The sequence below is a fragment of the Cavia porcellus genome, unplaced genomic scaffold (genome assembly GCF_034190915.1).
Source record: "Cavia porcellus strain 051 isolate PalLab524CR breed Dunkin Hartley unplaced genomic scaffold, mCavPor4.1 scaffold_17, whole genome shotgun sequence".
NCBI classification, from domain to species: domain Eukaryota; kingdom Metazoa; phylum Chordata; class Mammalia; order Rodentia; family Caviidae; genus Cavia; species Cavia porcellus.
In genome coordinates, this window is record NW_026947500.1 from 56,989,156 (window position 1) to 57,010,072 (window position 20,917).

The 20,917-nt window shown below is 40.4% G+C and overlaps 1 pseudogene; it reads left to right on the forward strand.

Annotated features, from left to right (window-relative positions):
* The first annotated feature begins 323 nt into the window (after positions 1 to 323).
* LOC134471122 (mammaglobin-A-like) lies at positions 324 to 3,526 on the forward strand (annotated as a pseudogene).
* Positions 3,527 to 20,917: the final 17,391 nt, after the last annotated feature.

Below are 20,917 nucleotides of genomic sequence, written 5' to 3' on the forward strand. Positions count from 1 at the left end.
AAATCTTATGTGGAATGTTTGATTGTAATTTAAAAATGCCTTTCTCATCTATTTACCTAAAGCACTCCCATCATGGTAACCTCTTGATTGTCTAAGTTCCAAGCTTGCTACTCTGTGCAAATAGACCAGAGGCTGCTGCTTCCCCTTGGCACCTGCAAAGTTTCCTGGTTCACTGCCAGGGAGCTGCTGCAATTGTCCACTCACTCCTGGGAGGAACTAAGACTGCTACCTGGGTAATAAATAGCAGAGTTCAGAGTGCTCACCTGCAAGTGAATTCCCTCCCCTGTGTCACACACGACAGAACATTCTACAGCAGCCCCAACATGAAGCTGGTGTTGCTCTTCCTGCTGGCCGCCCTGCCATTTGCTGCTATGCAGGTGAGTTCCATGCAGGGAATACAGTCTTTCACCAAGGGTGGTGCCTGTGTCATTGGGGTGGAAGTTCTGGTCCTTGAGCTTCAGCACAGGGCAACATTAATTTTGGGCAACCAGGAATGCTCCTTGGGATTTTTCTAGCTGTACTGCAGAGGCACACAGAGTGTCATTGGCACTTAGGTGTGCCGGCACGCTCACAGTTATCATGAACCAGGATGGGTTTTGTGATTTGATACTAGAATCAGATGTTTCAAGGGGACAAATATAGAAACAAATGATTACCTTGCATTGGACACAAAGGAGTTTCCCTTGAAGTACTAATGAATCTCCATCAATGGAGAAGGAAATGGAAAATCTTCAAGAGAGAAAGCCCAGACTCCAACAAATGACCCAGTAGGAAACATATTGAGGGCCACACAGCAAACAGATGGGGCTGATCTGGACCTCCCTGACGGTCCTTTGGCTCCCACTACCTTTGTGTTCAGTGCTGCCTGGTAGGAGGACTCATTCTCAGGAGCCCCCTGCAGTCATGGAGAAAGAAGCTCTGGCAAACGCAACATGGTGGACACCGATGCTGTCATATGCTCTGCACATTTCATAAGCTGCCTCAGCCTCCTGCTCCTGAGGTTGGTTCAGACTGTGCAAAAGGCATTGTGCTCAACAACCTGAGACAAAACTGCAGAGCCATGTGTAACCAGCTGCTGTGAGCAAGCCAACACTTCCTCTGCACAGACTGGCCACCCACTGTCCCCTCCATTACAAGAAATTCTGTTTCTCACTGCTCTGGGTATCAGGTAGTTTAGAACTCACAGGGTGAGTGAACACTATTCTAGACCCAGTAGTTCCATGCTTTTTCGAATTCGTACGTGATGGTTTCAACGATGGCAGTGGGGCACAGTTCCTGTGTTTCTTCCCAGTTTCTGGCTGCCAGCTCCTTGAGGATGTAATCACAAAAACCATCGAACGTAATGTGACTGTGGCTCAGTACAAGGAATTTCTTCAACCTTACCTGGATGATGAGCCCACTGAACACGCTGCAGAGCAACTCAAACAATGTTTTCTCAGCCAGTCAGATGAAACACTGGCCAATGTTCAGCAGCTGATGGTAATTTTCCCTTCCTCTTTCACACCTCTTAAGTCCTTGACCTGGAAAGAGTAGTCTCTCTGTTTCTTGCCAATGCTGACAAAGCACCTGAGGCACATTGCATTTCTAAATCGCATGATGGAAATGGTATGTGATGACTTTTCCTTCATCAACCTTTCATTTCTACTTTACTATTAGAATCATCATTAAAGTACAAGTGAAAAAGCTAAAAGAAAAAAAAAGAATTCTCAAGAAATGACTTAGGTACCCTCAGTTCTTCAGGACATTTACGCTGACACAGACAGGCATGAATGCAAACGCAAATTTTTGATGAAGGGTAAAATTGTGATTGTCAAGTATCCCTCAGCAGGGTGTGCTGGCACACACTTGTAATCCCAGCATGCAGGAGACAGAGGCAGGAAAATCACTGTGTTTGAAGACAGCCTGTGCTACATGGTGAATTCAAGGCCAACCTGAAGTACATAGTGAGACCCCATCTCCAAGAAAAACACAAACAATCATCATCTTTAGGCACAATCAGAAAAAACAAGAAGGCTTCACATGAAAAAAATACATGCTAAAAACAGGACAGTTTGGTAGAATCCATAAAAACCTCATTCAGGTAAGACTGTTTGTACCTACTTTAAAGATTTTCAAGTTGTCTGTCTAATCACACACATATTTTAGCTATTTGAAAGCTCTTTAGCAGAAAAGTTTGAAATCCTTAGATCTTTTTATTCCACATCAAATGTTTGTCAAACACAAGTGTGCATTATGATAGTGAACACGGACAGTGGTTGACGGATCATTTAAAAGAAAGCATGACACAAATGCTAATTTCAATTTACGTAAGATTTTAGTTCAGAATCTTACAATATTTCTGTTAATTCATTTTGTTTTAGAAAGCTTGGGAAAATGTCAAACAGCATGAGACTTAACTGCACACCACCTGCACTCCAAGATAATGTGATTATCCTTATTTCAACCCAGGTTAGAGTTACCATCCATAGTGTGGAGCACCAGTGTTTTGCAGGCCACAGAGGCAGAGGTCTAGGTCTTTGGTTTTCCTTCAGCCATTAAACATTTAAGGCAATAAGGCAACTGAGTGAGGTCACATCCTTCTTTGAGGAGAGAGTTTAACAGTGCTCAGCTGAAAAGCTGATATCGCTGTAGCTTACTGTGGCAGTTCTTTCACAACTTAAACCTAGGGCATATTTCAATGTAACCTCTCTAGAAGAGCATAAAGCTTTGGAAAAAATTATTGAAAGGGTTCATTTTGGAGAAGCGAGCTAGAGGCCTTCTTTGGTATCAATAAATATCACCTAATGATGGGACATGTGAGGAGATATCCTGTTCTGTTTCCAGAGCTTTTTTGGATGCTACACAGTTATCACAACCACAGAAAAACCACAAGAAGAAAAGTACTTGATTGTCAATATTTGAATTTACAAGACAGAGCTAAAAGTCTTCATGATGTCCCTGTTTTTCTTTTACAGAACATAATATATAACAGCATTTTCTGTGCACTCTATAAATAAGACTCCTGTCTCCCGAGACTACAGAGCATGATAAAAAGTGAGATGCCCAGGCTACAGAGCCTAACCTTCCTTCCTTCCTTTCTCCTGGTACCTAATAGCTACAAGACAATTGTTGAAACCTTAAGTACATTTTCATTTCAATAAACTATCTGCAACACTAATGCTCCTGTTTGTTCTGCCACAACATTGGAGACTTTGAAAGACTTCTGCACATGAGATCATTAAAGAAATTCTTCTTCATTAAAAAACTGCAGGGTGTGCTGTTGAGGAGCCTCAAAAGCACATTTACTGTCCCTTTCTGTCCCCAGCACAGATCCTCTCTCTAGACGAGGGCTTTGGCATCTTCTCGTGAACCTCCCTGGGGTCCTCTAGCTCAGAGTTTTGAGGTCAGGCTGTGCTCAGAGCCTGCCAGCCACCACTGTGTTTATGTGCTCCCTGAGGCCTGCCCCTATGGCTTCCAGTTTATGGAAGAGGAGGATGGTCAACAGATGGAGAACTTTCTCCTCCTCCAGTCTGTGAACATGATCTAGAGTATTACATAAAAGGGCACAGGAACACTTGAGTTTGGAGAGAGACAGGAACCCGTGTGTATGCAGAAACACATCAGATTAGCCCCATCCCACAGCATGGAGATGGATTTCAGCAGGAAATGCATCTCACAGGGGTTGGGGTGATGTCTGAATCACATCCTTCTTTTTAAAAGTTTAAGAATTGTTGGACACCACTACAAAATGGCTTTGAGCAGGATTTAAATTTTACTTATTGGCTTTCTATGTTTATCTGTGAGTCTGTCCTAGGCCCTCGCCCCTTGCCTGGTGATGGAAGCTGATTCACTGTAAGTGAACCTCTATGAATCACTGATCTTAGCTGAGGGCTGTTGTGGCCTGTGAGGCCAGAGATACCTCAAAGGGCAAGGAAAGACCACAGTCAAAGACACTTTGACTCCAACACTAATTAAGTAAATGAGACTACAGCTGAAGGAATTTCACTCCTGCAGTCACAATCCTACCATAAATGTCATCTTAAAGATAAGATGGTTCTCCTAAATTGGCATAATTTACTACTTGGCGAAGTCTTTGAAATGACTCCCAAGGTCCTGATAATTTCCCACACTTTCCTCTGTTTCCCCACCCTTTGTTGTCAGTCCTAACAAAAGTGGGCTGATCCAGACAAGTCTTTGTCTTAGCCCTCAGACTCTCGAGCTCAACTAAATGTTTTTGATCCTCCTCTAGCCCTAAAATCATATAACTTGTGACATTTTATTTAAGCCTCTGCCATACACTCGTTTGGGAGATCAGAAATCTAGGTCAGGACCTGATAAAGATTGGCTTAGGACCCATGCAGGAAGAATAAAATGCGTGTTTTGTAGTTCTTCTGAAGGGAACCTCAAAAGGAATGAAATCAAGTGTTTGCTTACATATGTAAACTGTATTCAAAATGTTATGTTGTTTAGAGCTGGAGGACAAAATAGAAAACAGTGAAATACTTTTTCCTTTCCACTTTCCATTTTTCACCTGAACCCACACAGTGACCATGGTTTCCCAGTGCTGTGGCCATTTTGCTGAGTTAAGGTGAGTGGAATGATGCGGAAATGACAAACAGTACCTCCAGGTCTGACCCATACACCCTCTTCCCTTCCTGCCCTCTGGCCTATGTGCCACCACATGCTGAAATCCAGTACACCACTTGTGTCCCTGAACCACTGGAGCCCCTCCTGAGAAGAACCTGAGACACCACAGAGACCACATAGACACAGAGCTTGGATGGTTTTACAGAATATGATGGCCATTTTTACAATTACTTAGAACTTAGCATCATATGTTTTCAGGGAGTAATATCTAACAATTGACGCTACTTACCAAAGCCAATTCCATATAATCCCCTATCCCTGGGGAACACAGCCTTGGCCTCTACCTTTGCTCTCCACAATGTGCTGCTCTACTTCTCATAGGTCCTGGAGAATTGTACTGGACTGCCCTGTAACAGTGATAGGCCAGCTTGAGGAAGACACAGAAATAATGCACAAACAAGGGTATGCATTCAGAGGCAGGTGTATTTTGAATGTAAATGAAGAAGATCATTCACTCGAGATGTCCTAATGCAGTTGACTGCTCCTGATCCCCATCTTGGTCCCATCTCCTAAGTATTATTTGCCCAAATTGCACAGGGTAAGATGAGAAAGTTTCTGCAAGATAACTCTTACTTGCATTTTCATTTTTATCTTAAAACAGAAAAAGAATTAAAATGATGATGTAGAATTTCAAAATAATAAGTAATTAACAATAGTTAATAGTCTGATTATTGTTATCCTCAAAGTAGCTGTTAACATTACAAGATATACACATGAAAAAAATGATTAAACAATGAAAGCACAAATTGTTCTTTTTGATGAATTAACAGAGATTAGTAGTATAATTATCTATGTTGTTTGTATATATAAATATGCATGAAATTTTTTCTTTCTACTTGTGTTTTACACTTATCAATACATATAGCATGCGGCAACTCTTTTTTTTTAATTTTATTTAAGGAGAAAAGAAAAAAACAGTGAAAGGGTACAAGTTATACAGATTTACAGAAAAAAAATGAACAGTAGGAAATCACTAGTTAATGGATTACATATTGCCATCTTAGAAATAATTGTTCAAGTCACAAAATTAAAGCTTGTAGAGTGGACATTCCAACAATGATACTGCAAACAGTTCTGTTCAATGATCCAATAAAACTCTGTGATATCATTTTTTATCTTGTACATTTAAATATACATGGAGTTATATAGTTAAGAGCACTTTCTTTTCCTCTCTTTTGTAAATGACTATTACACATTTTGGGTCACATTGCTCCCACGGTTCTTATTGCTTTTTTGGAAGAGAGTAAAACCAAATGTGACATAACAGAACAGAATCGGTCAAGTCAAAAGGGTGGACATAATAGATAATGTAAAAACATAATACAAGGTGATCAACAATGGTTACCATAATGCCTCCCACTATCTCTAATAGAATTGCCTTTATCATTAGTTATAATACAATTGAACAAAACAGTAAAGAACAAAACCGACAAAACCAAACCATTGGAGACATTGTAGGTCTTCAAAAGTAGACAAAAGCCAACGAGAATGGGCGTTATAATGAATCTCATTATCTTCACAGCTGATGCCTAAACTTTCGAACCTGATACTATCCAGCAAAACAGAATAGGGGAAAATCAGTCAAAAACAAGATGGTGAGAGTAATACAGGGCTTCAAATTGAGATAATAGAAAGTCAAAGTGGGTTACTATAATATATCCTGCTATTTTTTCCCTTTAATTAAATGGATAAAAATAAAAAAGTAAATAATGGAGTGGAGATTGAGATAAAAGAGGGCATAACAGCGAAACAGGGCAGATCAAAACATAACCATTTAAGCAGAATAGTGTTTCACCACCAGATAATTCTGACCCAAAAGTAGTTACCATATTGACTCTTTCCTTGAAGTCCTTGAGTATAACTTTGTATACTGTAGCATTAAGTATATCAAAACAATGTAAAACCATTGAAGAGAATGACAGTATTACAGAGTATTTAGAATCGACTAACAGAAAATGAACAATGGTTTCTGTATAATCTCCTTGTCTTTAAAAGGTTTTTGCTTATACTATCGTACATAATAAAATCCAATAAGATACAACCTATTTAGACCAATGGAGACAGAAGAACAAAAGCTAGATGAGACTTCAAAACAAGATGATACTAAATCAGTATTACCTCTTAAGATGTCATTTTCTCCAAAATAGCTGTTCCTATCATCCAATCTTCTCTGTCTCATTTCTGTTGAGCTCTTTTTCTGTCAGTAGCTGTCAGTTTGTCTTCTTCATTTTGTTCTCTGCTCCATTCGTTGTGGCCTCCCTGCCACTATTTCTGGGTTCTTTGTATTTTTCTTTTTTTAGAATATCCTGCAATACTTTCTGTAGAGTTGAATTGGTGGTTGCAAATTCCCCCAGTTCCTCTTTATCCTGGAAGCACCTTGGTTTTCCATCAATTTCCAGGGACAGTTTTTCAGGCTATCTCAATCTTGGATGGAGATTATTATCTTTCAAAGCTTGAATTATTCCCCCCCACCCTCTTCGTGATTTGATGGTTTGTGCAGAGAAATCTGCTGTAATTCTGATGGGTGTTCCCTTGTAAGTGGTCTGTTTCTTGTCTCTGACAGCTTTTAATATTCTGTTCTTGTATTGAATTTCTGGAATTTTTATTATTATATGCCTGAGTGTTGCTCTGTTTGGGTTGTAGGTGGCTGGGGTCCTGTATGCTTCATACAACTGTGTATCGTTACCTTTTGCTAAATTAGGAAAATTCTCCTGGATTATTTCTGTGAGTAGCTTTTGTAGTTCACTTGTTTGTGTCCCTACTTCTTCTTTTATGTTCTTAATCCTTATGTTATGGCTCCTCTTATCATCTTCTTGTATTTGTATTATTGCTGTTTGTTTCTTTGTTATTTTTAAGAAGTTTTTCATTTCATTTTCCCATATTACATGTCTGCCCTCCAGTTCAGATAGTCTGTCCTTAGTTTCTTTCAAGCTGTTTTGCCAGTCTTGGATAGACTTCTTAGTTTCTTGGTAGTCCCTTTGAACCTGCTTCACGTACTCAATGCTTTGTCTGTTTTCTCCATCAAACAATTCTCCCCTCTTTTTCTGTTCTTCCATTCCACCATCTGTTTTTTCCTGGATGGTGCTTAGCATTTCTCTAACTATTCTGCATACTTCTAGCTTCAGGTCGTTGATAACTTCATTCCTGAATTGGTCTATGAGGCTCTCTATATGGCGCTTTATGTGTATTGGTGCGGTGTCTGCTATTGCCTGTTTCTCAGAATTGGGGGCCAAGGAGCCTTTCTTGTTGCTGCCTTTTCCCATATTCTCTGTTCCTTATACATGCAAGCTTACATAGGCGGCCCAGCTTCCTTCCCTGTCAGCCACAGCCTGATTGAATTGCACTGGCTAGGTGTTCCCACCCACTGCAGCGCACCAGGGAGTTACAGACTAGGCAGCCTATGTGGGAGTCCCCCCTCCGGGCCACCCTCAGGCTCTGGGATCTGGGTTGGGCCAACCTACTGAGTCCGCCAGCAGCGTCGCGCAGGCCAGGCACCTTTCACCAATCCCGTCCGAGAGGGGAATGTGTGGCTGGAGTCGCCACTGCGCCCTGCTCCCACAGGACTGCCGGAGCACAGAAAGTCCTCCGCTGGAGTCAAACTGTGGTAGAGTGTCAGTTTCTCTCACTCACCTCACCACATGTCAGTGTACGCCTCCCTGGCCGTCCTTTTTTCGACTCCGTTCGCAGACTCCCATTCTCAGAGCTTCTGCGCGTCTCTCTCCTTGCTGAGCTGGCGTAGAGGCAGCCAGCTGCCACGCGGTGGGAAACCCAAATTGCGGCTTCCAATGGTGTGGGGTCCAGCCTCCACACCGAGACTTTTCTGTTTCTGTTTTAGCACCAGGACTGCATTCCAAGTTGGTTTCTCTCAGCCCAGTTCGTTCCTGAGTCAGCAGAGCATATCTCTACTGGCTTATGTCTCCTTAGTCTGCACCATTGCTGACTTCTGAACCAAGCCTTTCAGAGAGCCTCCGTAGTATCTGCTATCTGTCCGCCATGTTCTCCCGGATGTCCCGGCAACTCTTCTTAATAGGCATTTTACTGTTGCTGCTTTTTCTCTCTCAATATTTTTAAATGTCTCCTTCCCAGAAATATCTTCTCCAGAAATGCTTTTATCAACTCTCTGTACCTGTCATCTCCCTCAAGTTTTTTCTCAATTTTTTATTTTTATAGATTTGTGGTAAATTGTAAGTACATCTATCATTAGAGAATTGGTAACTATGCACATTGCATCATGATTATTTTCTTTCTAAAAATGTTATTTAAAGAAAGAATAAACAAAACAGAAAAAGAGTAGAAATGACACATAATTTCAAAGAAAAAGTAAACAATAAGAAATCACCAGTTGATAATTACATATTGTCCTCTTACAAATAGTTGTTCGAGTTACAAAAGTGAAGCATACAAACTGGACATTCAAACAGCGAGACTGCACATAGTTCTGTTCAACTATCCAACAAAAACTTAGTAATATGGTTAACAATCCTATGCACTTAAACATACATGCAGTTATCCATATCTTCATGTATGTTAGGATTAAACAAACCAAAGCAGGCTGAAATCACTCTGAACAAGAAATAATAGTGTTGCTGGATTTTACATCATGACACTATGGGATCAACACTGGGTACTGTAATGTCTCTTTTTCTTCAAAGTAGTTGTTCATTTCATCATAGATTATAAGATGCATTCTTATAAACTGTTTATAGGTTTATGCGTGCCTGAGTCTCTACATGTATTTCTATCCTTTCTATGTTAGAGGGAGAAACAAAACAAAGCAAGACGAAACAAAACATTCCTATAAACGCATGAAACAAAAAAGTCATATAAAACCATAATACAAGGTGTTCTACAGTGGTTACAGTGTCGTCTCTTGTTATCTTCAATAGAATTGTATATGTCATCAGGCATAGTATAATTGAATATAGCAGTACATAACAATATTAATAAAAACAAAGTTTGTAGATAGTGTAAAACTTCAAAGGCAGGTAATATAAGACCAGAAGGGATACTGTAGTGAATCTTGTCATCTTCAGTGTAGTTGCCTATACTCTCAGACTTGATACTATCAATCATAACAGCTTTGAATAAAGTCCATTGATACCAAACAGCAATCTTTTTTTTGTCTTTTTCTTTTTTATCAGTACCGGGGATCAAACTCATGACCACACACTTGCAAGGCAGGTGCTTATGCCACTGAGCTAAATCTCCAGCCCCCAAACAGCAATCATACAAACCAGATTCAAATAAGATCAGTCATGGTAAAACAGTATGAGTTATACAGGCTTCAGATTAAGTTAATAGGTAATTAAGAATGATTACCATACTATATCTTGCTATTCTGGGGAGAACTTTCTGTGCCCAGACATCTAGTGTAAGTAGACAAACCGGGACAGAATATAATCTATCAAAACAGAGCAGTGTGAGTAATGTGGGTTTTAGATCCTGATACATTATTAACAATATCTTCTGCCTTTTAAAAAAATTATTCCTCCCCTTTCACTCCCATAGGGTTCACTCTGCACATTTGGGTCCCATCAACTCCTCAGATTTAAGATTGAGGGGGCAACCTGCTATTTTACCTAAGTGATTCCAAACTTCTTCCCTCCTGGATTTGATCTCAAGTTGTATTCATTTACCTACAAAACCTATCCTTCCAACCCATCTGCAGGTGCTGGTTGAGTTGCCCCTGTTACTCTCTGGTTCCCTGTCACATACAGTATGGATTTCTCATATTTGAGATTTGGTCTATAAATCCTTTTTCAGCTTAATTATATTTCCTATATGGAGCTTATCAGTGGCCCCTCCCTCCTGATCTACTCTGCCTGTGTTCCTTTTGTTTCCTTTTCATTTTTTAGTGTATCAAAACCATCTATTAGAGATTATAGCCAACCTTCTCTGCCTAGTTTCTGTTGTGCTATTTTTCTGCAAATTATTGTCTGCTTTTTTCCTTCATTCCACTTTCTGCTCCACTCATTGAGGCCTTTCTGCCACTGTTCCTGAAATTCTGGTACTTTCTTCTCTCTCTAGAACGTCCATTGGTATTCTCATACAGTTGGATTTGTGGTCACAAATTCCCCCAATTCCTCTTTGTCTTGGAAGCCTCTTGTCTCTCCATAAATTTCTAGAGTCAATTTTGCAGGGCACATCAATCTGGGCTGGAGGTTATTTTCTTTCAGGGCTTGGAATACTTCACTCCAACCTCTTCTTGATTTAATGGTCTGTGTCAATAAGTCTGCCATGATTTTGATGAGTTTCCCTTTATAGGTCATCTGTTTCTTTTTACTGATGGATTTTAACAATCTGTTCTTATTCTGAACAGAATTTCTGCGATCATAATTACTATATATCTGGATGTAGCTCTGTTTTGATTGTAGGTGGCTGGAGTTTTGAGTATAGTTGGCCTCATACATCTGAATATTATTTCATTTTACTATGCTTGAGAGGTTTTCCTTAATTATTTCTATGAATAATGTTTGTATTTCCTTTGTGTTTACCCCTGCTTCTTCATTCACAATTTTTGTTCTTAAATTATAGATCCTCTTGTGATCTTCTAGCCTTTGTGCTGTTACTGCCTGTTTCTTGTTAGTTATAAGAGATTTTTCCTTTCATGATTACATATTGCAAACATGTCTTTACGTTTGATAGTCTATGGTTAGTTTCTTTCAAGGAATTTTGCCAGCTTTCAATGGAGTTTTTTATTTCCTTGCAATCTCTTTGAACCTGCTTCACGTATTCTAGGTTTTCCTTACATTCTATCAAAAGTGTATCTTCTTTTTTGTGTTCCTCCTTTCTTCCATCTGTGCCTTCTTGTGAGCTGCTTAGCATTTCTTTTATTAATCTACTTATATCTTGCTTTGCTTGATTAAATATTTCACTTTTGAGGTCATCTATGAGGTCCCAAAGATATCTCTTTATGTCCACTGGTGCCATGTCTGATATTGCATGTTTTTTGCCCTCAGTCTCTGGGATCAATGTTCTCAGGTCTGGGGCTGGGGACTTTTTCTTATCTCTTTCTCTTGTTATGTTGCTGTTTTCTTCCAAACAGGTGTATAGAGGAGGTCCCAGCCCCTTTCCTTGTTCGTTATGGTTCTTCTGTAGCATGCTGGCTAGGGTTTTCTGCCCTCTCCAGTTTGCTATTGTTCATTGAAGTGCAAGCAAGGGCAGTGTATACTGGCCCCCCGCTTCTGGGTCAGTCAACCTGCAGGGGTCTTGACTGCCTTAGTGAGCACTGTGTGTAAAGAATTGGTTTAGGGTGACTTATTGGGTCCCAGCCAGAGGCATGACCCCAGCCAAGCATATCCCAACAATCTGGTCTGGGAAGGCAAGATCCAACAGAACTCACTGCTATTCCTTTTTCCTAGTGTTTATTAAAATAGGTTTTTTAAAAAAAACAAGAAAATGGAGCTCAGTGTGTGTTGAGCCCACCTACACCAACAGCGCCGCTCCCTGTCATGCTTGGCAGACTCTGGGGTCCTGAGCCTGCCAGCGCCCTCAGGTTTAGAGGTAGGTGGTGAGGAGTGAGTGTCCCCGCACCATCCCCAGAGATCAGAGAGTTTGGGATCCTCGCTCCAGCCCCGGCCAGGGAACTTTGCAGCTTCCTGGTGCACTGCACCAGCTCAGCACATCCTGAGCCCGTCTGCACCAACCGCCCCCCTTTGTGCCATGCTTGGTGGACTCTGGGGACCTGGGCCTTCCGGCACCCTCAGTTCTGGAGGCTGGGTGACCTGGGCTGAGTGTCCCTACACCATACTCCAAGCCCAAGGAGTTTGGGATCCTTGCTTAGGTCCCTGCCAAGGAACTTTACTGCTTCCTGCTGAGCAGAACCAACACAGTGGGTCCTGAGCCTGTCTGCACCAACTGCCCTGCTCCCTGTCAGGCTTGGTGGACTCTGGGGTTCTGGGTCTGCCAGCACCCTCAATTCTGGAGGCTACGTGGCCTGTGGGGAGTGTCCCTGCATCATCCAGAACCAGGAAGGTTGGGATCATTAATCCCATGAGCCAAGGAACGTCATAGCTTCCTGCCACACTCAACCTGCACCATAGGGCTTAGGCCTGCCTGCCCCACCCCCAGTAACCCTCTCTCAATCCAGGGAACTGGGCAGCCAGAGTCCCAGGATAGGAGGGCATAGCAGAGAATTTCCAACAGGCCCTGGGCAGGCCTTGGAATAATACTTGAAACACAGAAATATAGGAAAATGACAAAACAAAAGACCAAAATATAATCTCAAACCTCCAGCCCATCCCAAAAAAAACCCTAAGAGCTACGTACACAGAAGAAAATGTATGCCATCAACCTGCACTACCTGAAATAATAGCAACTGAAATAAAGAAGCAACTCTGGGAAGCTGTAAAGGAATTCAAACTAGAAATAATCTCCCAAATGAAAGAAGAAATGAAAGAGATGATGAACATATCTAAGGAAGACACAGTTTAAAAATTGGAAAAACTAAACATAAAGAGAGAATCCCTGGATCAACAATATAAGAAACAAACAGAATACATAAAACAGATTCAAAGAGATATACAGGAAATGAAAAATTCCTTTGAAAGTTGTAAAAACTGTCTCAATGAAAGTGAAGATAGAATTTCAGATCTAGAAGACAAGATTGCAGCTAGCAAACAAGAAAGGAAAGAATTTTATAAATAACTTGTTATATTTTAAAAATAACAAGGAATCAGAAAATAACAATTCAACAGCTGCAAGGTGATGCAAAGAAAAACAAGGTGAGATTGATAGTAACAACTGCATTGGTTTTTTATGTCCTTTCCTTTTTTTTTCTTCTTTTTCTCTTGTCTTTAAATAAAAAAAATTAAAGAAAAAGAAAGGGACAACAGAAAGGATGTCAAGAGGATATTTAGAGAAATAATTGCTGAAAATTTCTCAAACATGAGAATGGAAGCTGACATCAGGATCAGTGAAGCATATAGAACTCCGAATAGCCATAACCAAAATAAAACTTGGGTGTGTATATATCAATGTGCTATGATGTTTTCAGTTCTACTGGGAAGATGTCTAGAAGTAGAATAGCTGGGTCAAATGGGACTTCCAATCCCAGATTTATGAGACATCTCCAGACTGATCTCCACAGTGGTTGCACCAGTCTACACTCCCACCAACAGTGCAGGAGAGTTCCTTTTTCCCCACAGCCTCTCCAGCATTTATTGGTGGTAGTTTTCTTGATCCCGGCCATTCTTTCAGGAGTTGATGGAATCTCTGTGTTGTTTTAATTTGCATTTCTCCAATGAGTAATGATGATGAACATTTTTTCATCTATTTATTTCCCATTTGTATTTCTTCATCTGAGAACTGTGTATCCAGCTCAGATGCCCATTTTTGGAATGGGTCTTTGAATTTTGGGGTTCTGATTTTTCAAAATTCTTTATAGAGTCTAGACAGAAGTCCTTTTTCTGAGGGATGGTTCATGAGGATGTTTTTCCCTATTTGTGGTTTTTGTTTTTGGCTATGCTGGAGATTTTTTTTTCACCAGTGATCAAACTTATGACCACGTGCTTGCCAGGAAGGCACATATGCTGCTGAGCTAAATTCCCAGCTGGATATGTAAATGTGTAATTGTATTTGCACTGTATTGTATTCAATCATAAATCCAATATAGTTTCCCTAGTGTAAGAAATGCTAAGAATACATAAGATACAAAAAACTCAATAAATACAGTGAAAGGATAAATATCTGCTTAATGGAGAAAAAATAATATCTCAGGGAAAATGAGGAAAAAGAAACAGGAAGGGAAAATAAAATGCCTAAAATTATATAAATACACTTAGGATAGATAAGATAATTGTGCCGCAAACTCTATAAGTTCTTGGAACAAAATAGTTAACATTTGTAGAATTGGAACAATTGTGCGTATTATTGTACAGTGATCTGAGAAACATTTGAAGATCATTATGTAGAATAACAACCCTAGTTATGCTCATACCACCTTGTTTTCATATTGCCAGTGTTCTGGGTTATTTGCTATTGTTGTTTATATATCTTTTTCATTTTGAGGTTTTCTAGGAATTTGTTTTGTTCTGTCTTGATTTGTTTTGCTTTTCCCTCTAATACAAAAATGATAGGTATATGTGTAGAGACTCATGCATGTATAGAACATCTAAAAAGTTTAAGAGAATTAATAATATAATGCATGATGAAATGAATAGCTAATTTAAAGAAAAAGAGACACTAGGGTATCAAGTACTGATTCCGTAGCATCATGCCGTGAAATCCAGAAATACTGTTATTCTTTGTTCAGAGTGATTTTAGTCTGTTTTTTTGTTTGTTTGTTTAATTTCAATATACATGAAGATATGGACATCTACTTTGAAGAGAAAGAGAGACATTATGGCAGCCATTGTTGACTTCCTTATTGTCTGGTCTTGAAGACCTAAAGGGCCTTCATCACTCTGTTCTGATCAGTTCTATACTATTTTGTTTTTGTATGAATTCACTGTATGTGAAGATATGGACAATTATTTGGAAAAAAAACCCAAGAGACAATGTTGATAGACAGTGAAAATCTCCAGTTGTCTTGTTTTGAAATCTTTGTCTCTTACATTGTTATGTTATGATCTGTTTTGTTGTTTAATTTTACTCTCTTTAAAAATAAAAAAATTTAAAATTGTTTACACACTCCAAGGGAAATCAAATATTAGAGGTCCTGAAGTCTAATTAGATGGAGCAATCATTGTTTGGGAAGGATCCACTGTTCCCCCATGTTTAGTCAGGTAGAAATTGTATTTTGGGCTGCCTTAGTGTTGTAGGGTTAGGTGAAGGCACAGATTGAGGAAGAGGAGGAAGCCTACCATGTTGACTAAGGCAACTGAGGAATGTAAACAGTAAGATTATTAACATGAAGAGTGTGATAACTGTAAGCCTTTGGAGAATGGTGTATTTTGGGAGGTAGAGTGTTAGAGCACCTGTGAGGAAAAGGAGAAGTATAGAGTCATATATAGGTGAAAACCAGGTAGGGTAGCAAAGCATTAGCATTTGTCTAATTGATAATCTGAAATGAGTGGCAGCTATTGGACATGAGATCCACAGAGCCCCTTTAATGTGTCTGCAATCAAGATTACCAGGCAGCAGATGATATCTCTTTGGCTGAGTGATGGGAAACCAGCATGGAAATACTCTACTTTTACCGCAGTTGGAATTGCAAGTTATATCAAGTGAGGTTCAATTTACTTAGGTTGAAAAGTTGAAATTGAACCTGTGGGTTTAGCAATTTTAATATGGAATAATTCTCCGGGAGATGAAGGAGGATCTTTATGTGTCCCTTGGAGACTTGAGGGAGGCAAAGATCTGTGTATTGTTGAAGAAAGTGTCAGAGAAATGAGAAAACCAAAATGTAGTCATCTAAGGGAGGAAGATGAGAAGGTGAAGGCAAGTTTTGTAAGACAAATGCTCTACTCTACATAGGCTGAGAGGGGCTTAACTGAGTAGGTGATCTGGGGAGAGCTTGGACTTTTGTAGGGGCTAGTGGTAGGAGTAGAGAGAGGAGAATCAAATATATTGGGAAGGAAGTATGAATTAATGGAGAACATCTGTGCAGTCATATAGAGGACTTATCTCTGTATCTCTTGTGGTAGTGAGCAATAGGGTAGCTGGATTGAGGGTATTGTTGGTTTAGACTGTGACAATGGGGTCTTGTATTAGAGTTCCATGTACTTGTAGCTGTGATGGGGTTCTTAGAGTTGAGAATGTTTTGTGAGAAATCAGATTGACTAGACGGTGTGGTGAGTAGATTATGATTGTCTTAAAGTGAACTTGTGAGCTTCTTGTGTCAGGATGGCTGTTCTATCACCTGCAGGCAAGGAGGCCATCCTCTAACTGTAGTGTCTAGCTGTTTTCAGAGGTAGGCTATGGCCCAGAATGAAGGTCCTTTACTGTGTCCCAATACTCCCATTGCATTATCTTTATCTGTTGTAGTATATAGAATAAAGGGTATATAGGATTAAGAAGTATAAGTGTCAAGGCTATAAGGAGGGCCTCCTTAAGCTTCATAAGGGGAGTGTCAATTAGCATAGTGGGACCTAGGGGTTTTGAAAGAGGTCCTTTATAGGCTTGGTATAGTGGTTGAGCTAAGGAAGCAAAGTTGGGGATCCAGAGGTGGAAAAAGTTTGATCCAAGAAGGATAATATTTGTTATTTTGTGATTGATGTCTGTAAGTCACAAATGAGTCTTATGGTCAGAGCTCATGGACCGTGTGGTAAGGTGTAAGCATGAGGTCTAAGAATTTGACGCTTGGTGACGTGATTTGAGCTTTGGCTGCTCTATTGCAGAGAAAGTTAAATAAGGTAGCTGTGTGTTGTATTGTTGTGGCATAGAAGGGGGAGAAGAGTAGAAGGTCTTCTATCTATTGAATGAGTGTACTAGGTTGTAGATTTATAGTTGCAAGATTATTGGCTAAGGCTTGGCAAAAGAAGTGAGGGAAAGCACTGACTATGTTAGTTGAGTGGGCTGAAAAGTATCTGCATCCATCCATGTAAACATGAAAAGGTCTTGGCATTGTGGATGTAAGGAGAAATAGTGAAAAATGTATTTTTAAGGCTACTAAAGGAAAGTGAGAGGTACATATAGGAACACAAGACAGCATAGTGTATGGGTTTGGCACCACCAAGTGAATTGGCATTATTGTACTGATGACAGCTCTGGGATCTTGGATTAGGTGACAGGACCTGTAGGATTTGAGGACAGGGAGAATATTGGTGTCATAAGGCGAGTGAGTGACTTTTAGAAACCCATTAGTTAACAAGCAGCAGATAATAGGTTTGAGTCCCTGTTGATGTTTAGGGTCTACTGTGTATTGGGGACAGAAGGGAAGAGTGAGGGGGGTGTTTGAGCAAATTAGAGGTGGAATAATGTGGGTGGCATGAGTGGGACTAGAGGTGTCTCAGACTTTGGGTCAATGGGGGAGGCGGGAAGGGAAAGGGCTTTGTCAGCATATGATGGTGAGATTGGAGTATGACAGTCATGGTGAGAGGGAGAGGGTATAAGAGAAAGTCAGTTTTTGGAGTAAAGTTTTTACCAAAAAGAGGTACAGGACAGGCTGAAATAATAGGACAGTTGTGTGTAAACAAAGGGTTAGGAATCTGCAGTGAGTGGGTTTTGTCTGCAGAAGTTATGTAAGTTGTCTGTCAATTCCCACAACGGAGGCTGCAGACCAGGAACATCTGCCTTAAAACTCAGGAATAACATTATGAGTGGCTTATATGTCAACAAGGAAAGAGAAGGTTTTACCTGAGATGTCTATAATTGACCTCAGAGTGTTGGCCTGGAATGCAACCTTTTCTATGGTCATCCTAATTTTGTTGTTTTGTCTATCATTAAAAACATGGAAAGCCACATATAAGAGGTCTCCATGGGGGGATTGAGGACCAAGGTCTGATGTTTTGAATTTAGTCTGAATATTTGGTGCTGCTTGGGAAATAAAATGGGAGTTTAAGAGGACCATGGGATCAAGTGTGATGGACAGGGAGGAGAGAGAAGAGAGGGCCTCCATGTGAGTAACGGTGATGGGAAGGTGGAGGTATTTCATCTACTGGGTATTTCATCTATTGGGTCTCAGAAACAAGAAAGGAGAGAGTTATAGTGGAAAGCTGATAAAAGAGTGGAATGAGTCAAAAGGATTTGGGAGATCTTGCAGGTTTGGAATAGGTCAGGCATGCTCCAAGCTGGTCATAAGCTGGACATAAGGTATTTACTCCCACTTGCTGTTTCAGTAATCAAAATTACGTAAATTAGCTTCTTTGGTCTAAGAGTTTGTTTTAGCCCAAGTGTATCTAAGGGCAGCCGAGAGGAGGAATTTTTTTCAAGTAATGATTGATTATTACCCATGTATTTGAATTAGAAAAGTGAGCAATGATTGGAAGGGTTGTGAGTCAACAGAGAATCATCACCTTGCAGTGAGGCACAACCAGTAGTAGGAGCAGAGTAGTGTAGCTCCAACAATGACTCCTCTAGTCCTCACCGGAGAAGACAAGGGGAAGTCCCAAAGGACTTAGAGGTCCCAGAAAGACATAGAGTAGTAAGGTGGCTGTCCTAATGTGGCCACAATTTAGGACAGGCACCCCAGAGTAGAGTAGAGGGGAGGATAACCTTGGACCTGATGAGAAGAAGGCTGGTGTTGGATGATAACTAGAAACAGCAAGGTGAAGGAGTTGCTAGTCCCAGAACAAGAGAGAGAGAGAGGGAGAGAGAGAGAGGTGAGAGAGAGAGAGAGAGAGAGAGAGAGAGAGAGAGAGAGAGAGAGAAGTTCTGTAGGCCAGGGCAGGGGCTTAAATCAGGGGACAGACTTCCCAGGAGCCACACAGCCTCCAACTACCTGCACCAACTGATTGAGTGATTTGTACTCAATCTAGAGCAGCATAGAATATGAAAAGTAAGGAATCAAGCAGAAAAGAAAAGAGTTTAATAAGGGGAGCATGGAGGGAGTCAACAAAAGGAAAGGTGTGGTGGCTCTCCAGCAGACAAAGATCAAGTTCTGCCTGATACACGCTCTGATGGGGCTAGGGGCTTCTGGGAAGAAGGAGGTATGCATTATCAGGGCACAGTTTTGAACCACTGCCGTGATGATTATGCTGTCTCTCAGACAGGGGACCTAACATCAACACTAGGAAGTCATTTGAAAGTAAATGCACCTGGATATCATATTGTTACATGAAAAGGATAAGATACAAAGTTCAGAAGATTATATGGTTTCTCATATGGCAAATCCAAAGCAGAAAGAGAAAAATAAGAGGTAATAGGAAATAGGGAGAGACATTTTACAGAAGGGAAAGGAACCAACAAGAGGGAGGGGAAGGCAAAATGTTCAAAAGAATAATTAAGTTCTGTAATGTGCATGTACCAAGAACCCAGGAGGAATGTAATCTTTATGTACTAGCAATAGGTATCAATACATTTTTAATTCAGAAAAGTGCAAAATAATATCTCAAATTATTGCTTTGGCGGGATTGGGGCTGGGGATTTAGCTCAGTGGCATAAGCGCCTGCCTTGCAAGCAGGCAGTTGTGAGTTTGATCCCCCGTACCGATAAAAAGGAAAAAGACAAAAGAAAACAAAACGAAATTATTGCTTTGGGGTCTCTATATTTGTTCATTCGGAGTCACTTCTGTGTGCCAGCATTGAGATTAAGGGTGGATCTGCCTGTCTTTGGTAAACTGGAATAAAAGCAAACATGAAAGTAGCATAGAGGTGTGGCTGCAGGATGCAAGCTGGTAAAAGTCTCCGTAAACATTTGTTTTGAAGGGATCACTTCAAGGTTTCCAATCCTTTGTCAATCTGGATACTAACTTGCTACACAATCCCTGGGGTGCATCATGTGTTGCTGACCACAGGAATCCACAGACAGTGAGAGTGTTGGGGCAAAGGATCCACTCAACCATTCTCCTCCGCCCAGATTCCAATGTTCAGTATTAAGGACATAGGAGAGAGATAATAGTCAACTTTTCCTAACCATCAACAATAAGTCATTATTAAAAGTAATTATCTCATCTCGAGACAGCCTATAGAAACTATGCCAGACTCTGAAGCACATTTTGTTGACACTTATCATAAATAAACATTCCTTACCAAAGGAATCAATAAGTCCTATTGACATTTTACTTTAGGATCAAGGTGACCTATGTCATGAGACTTCCTTCTTCTTGTTCTAAAGTGTAATAATTGACTTTTACTCAGGCACTGTGCAAAACATTTTTCTCTACTTGTTAATTCGTTAGACAAATCATACAAGCAGGCATTAATGTCATCACCTCTCTTATCCAGGGATGTAGCTCAGCAGCACAGGTGCCTGTCTGGAAAGTGTGGGGTCATGAGTTTGATCCCTGGTTCCAAAAATATATATATCATCACTTTTCTTTTGCAAATGACAAACAGATTCTGAGGTGAAGCAAGCTGATGACACCAATGATGAAAAATGCCTGAGTTGAATCTGAGCCCAGTGAATAAAGCCCTGCAGTTGGGCTTCTGCCTGCACCTCAGTCAGTGGACACTGCTGACTCTGTGATCATCAACAGCACTTCTCAGTTCGGAAGAAAGCTCTGAGTACTTTATGTGGGTTCTCTGGAGGCCATTCTACCTTTCAGGGTAACTTGGGAACAATTTACATCCAACTTTCTCATATTGCTCAGAACATGTGTGCCTCTATTTTATTCAGGTTCTCCTTTACATTTTAAATTTCATGTAAAGTTCAGGATTTCATATAAACAGTTTGTATACTTTCAAACGTGTAGGTCTCAATATATTTTTGTTGCTAGTATTGTTAATTTTGTCCCGGGAAAAATTTTTGTGCA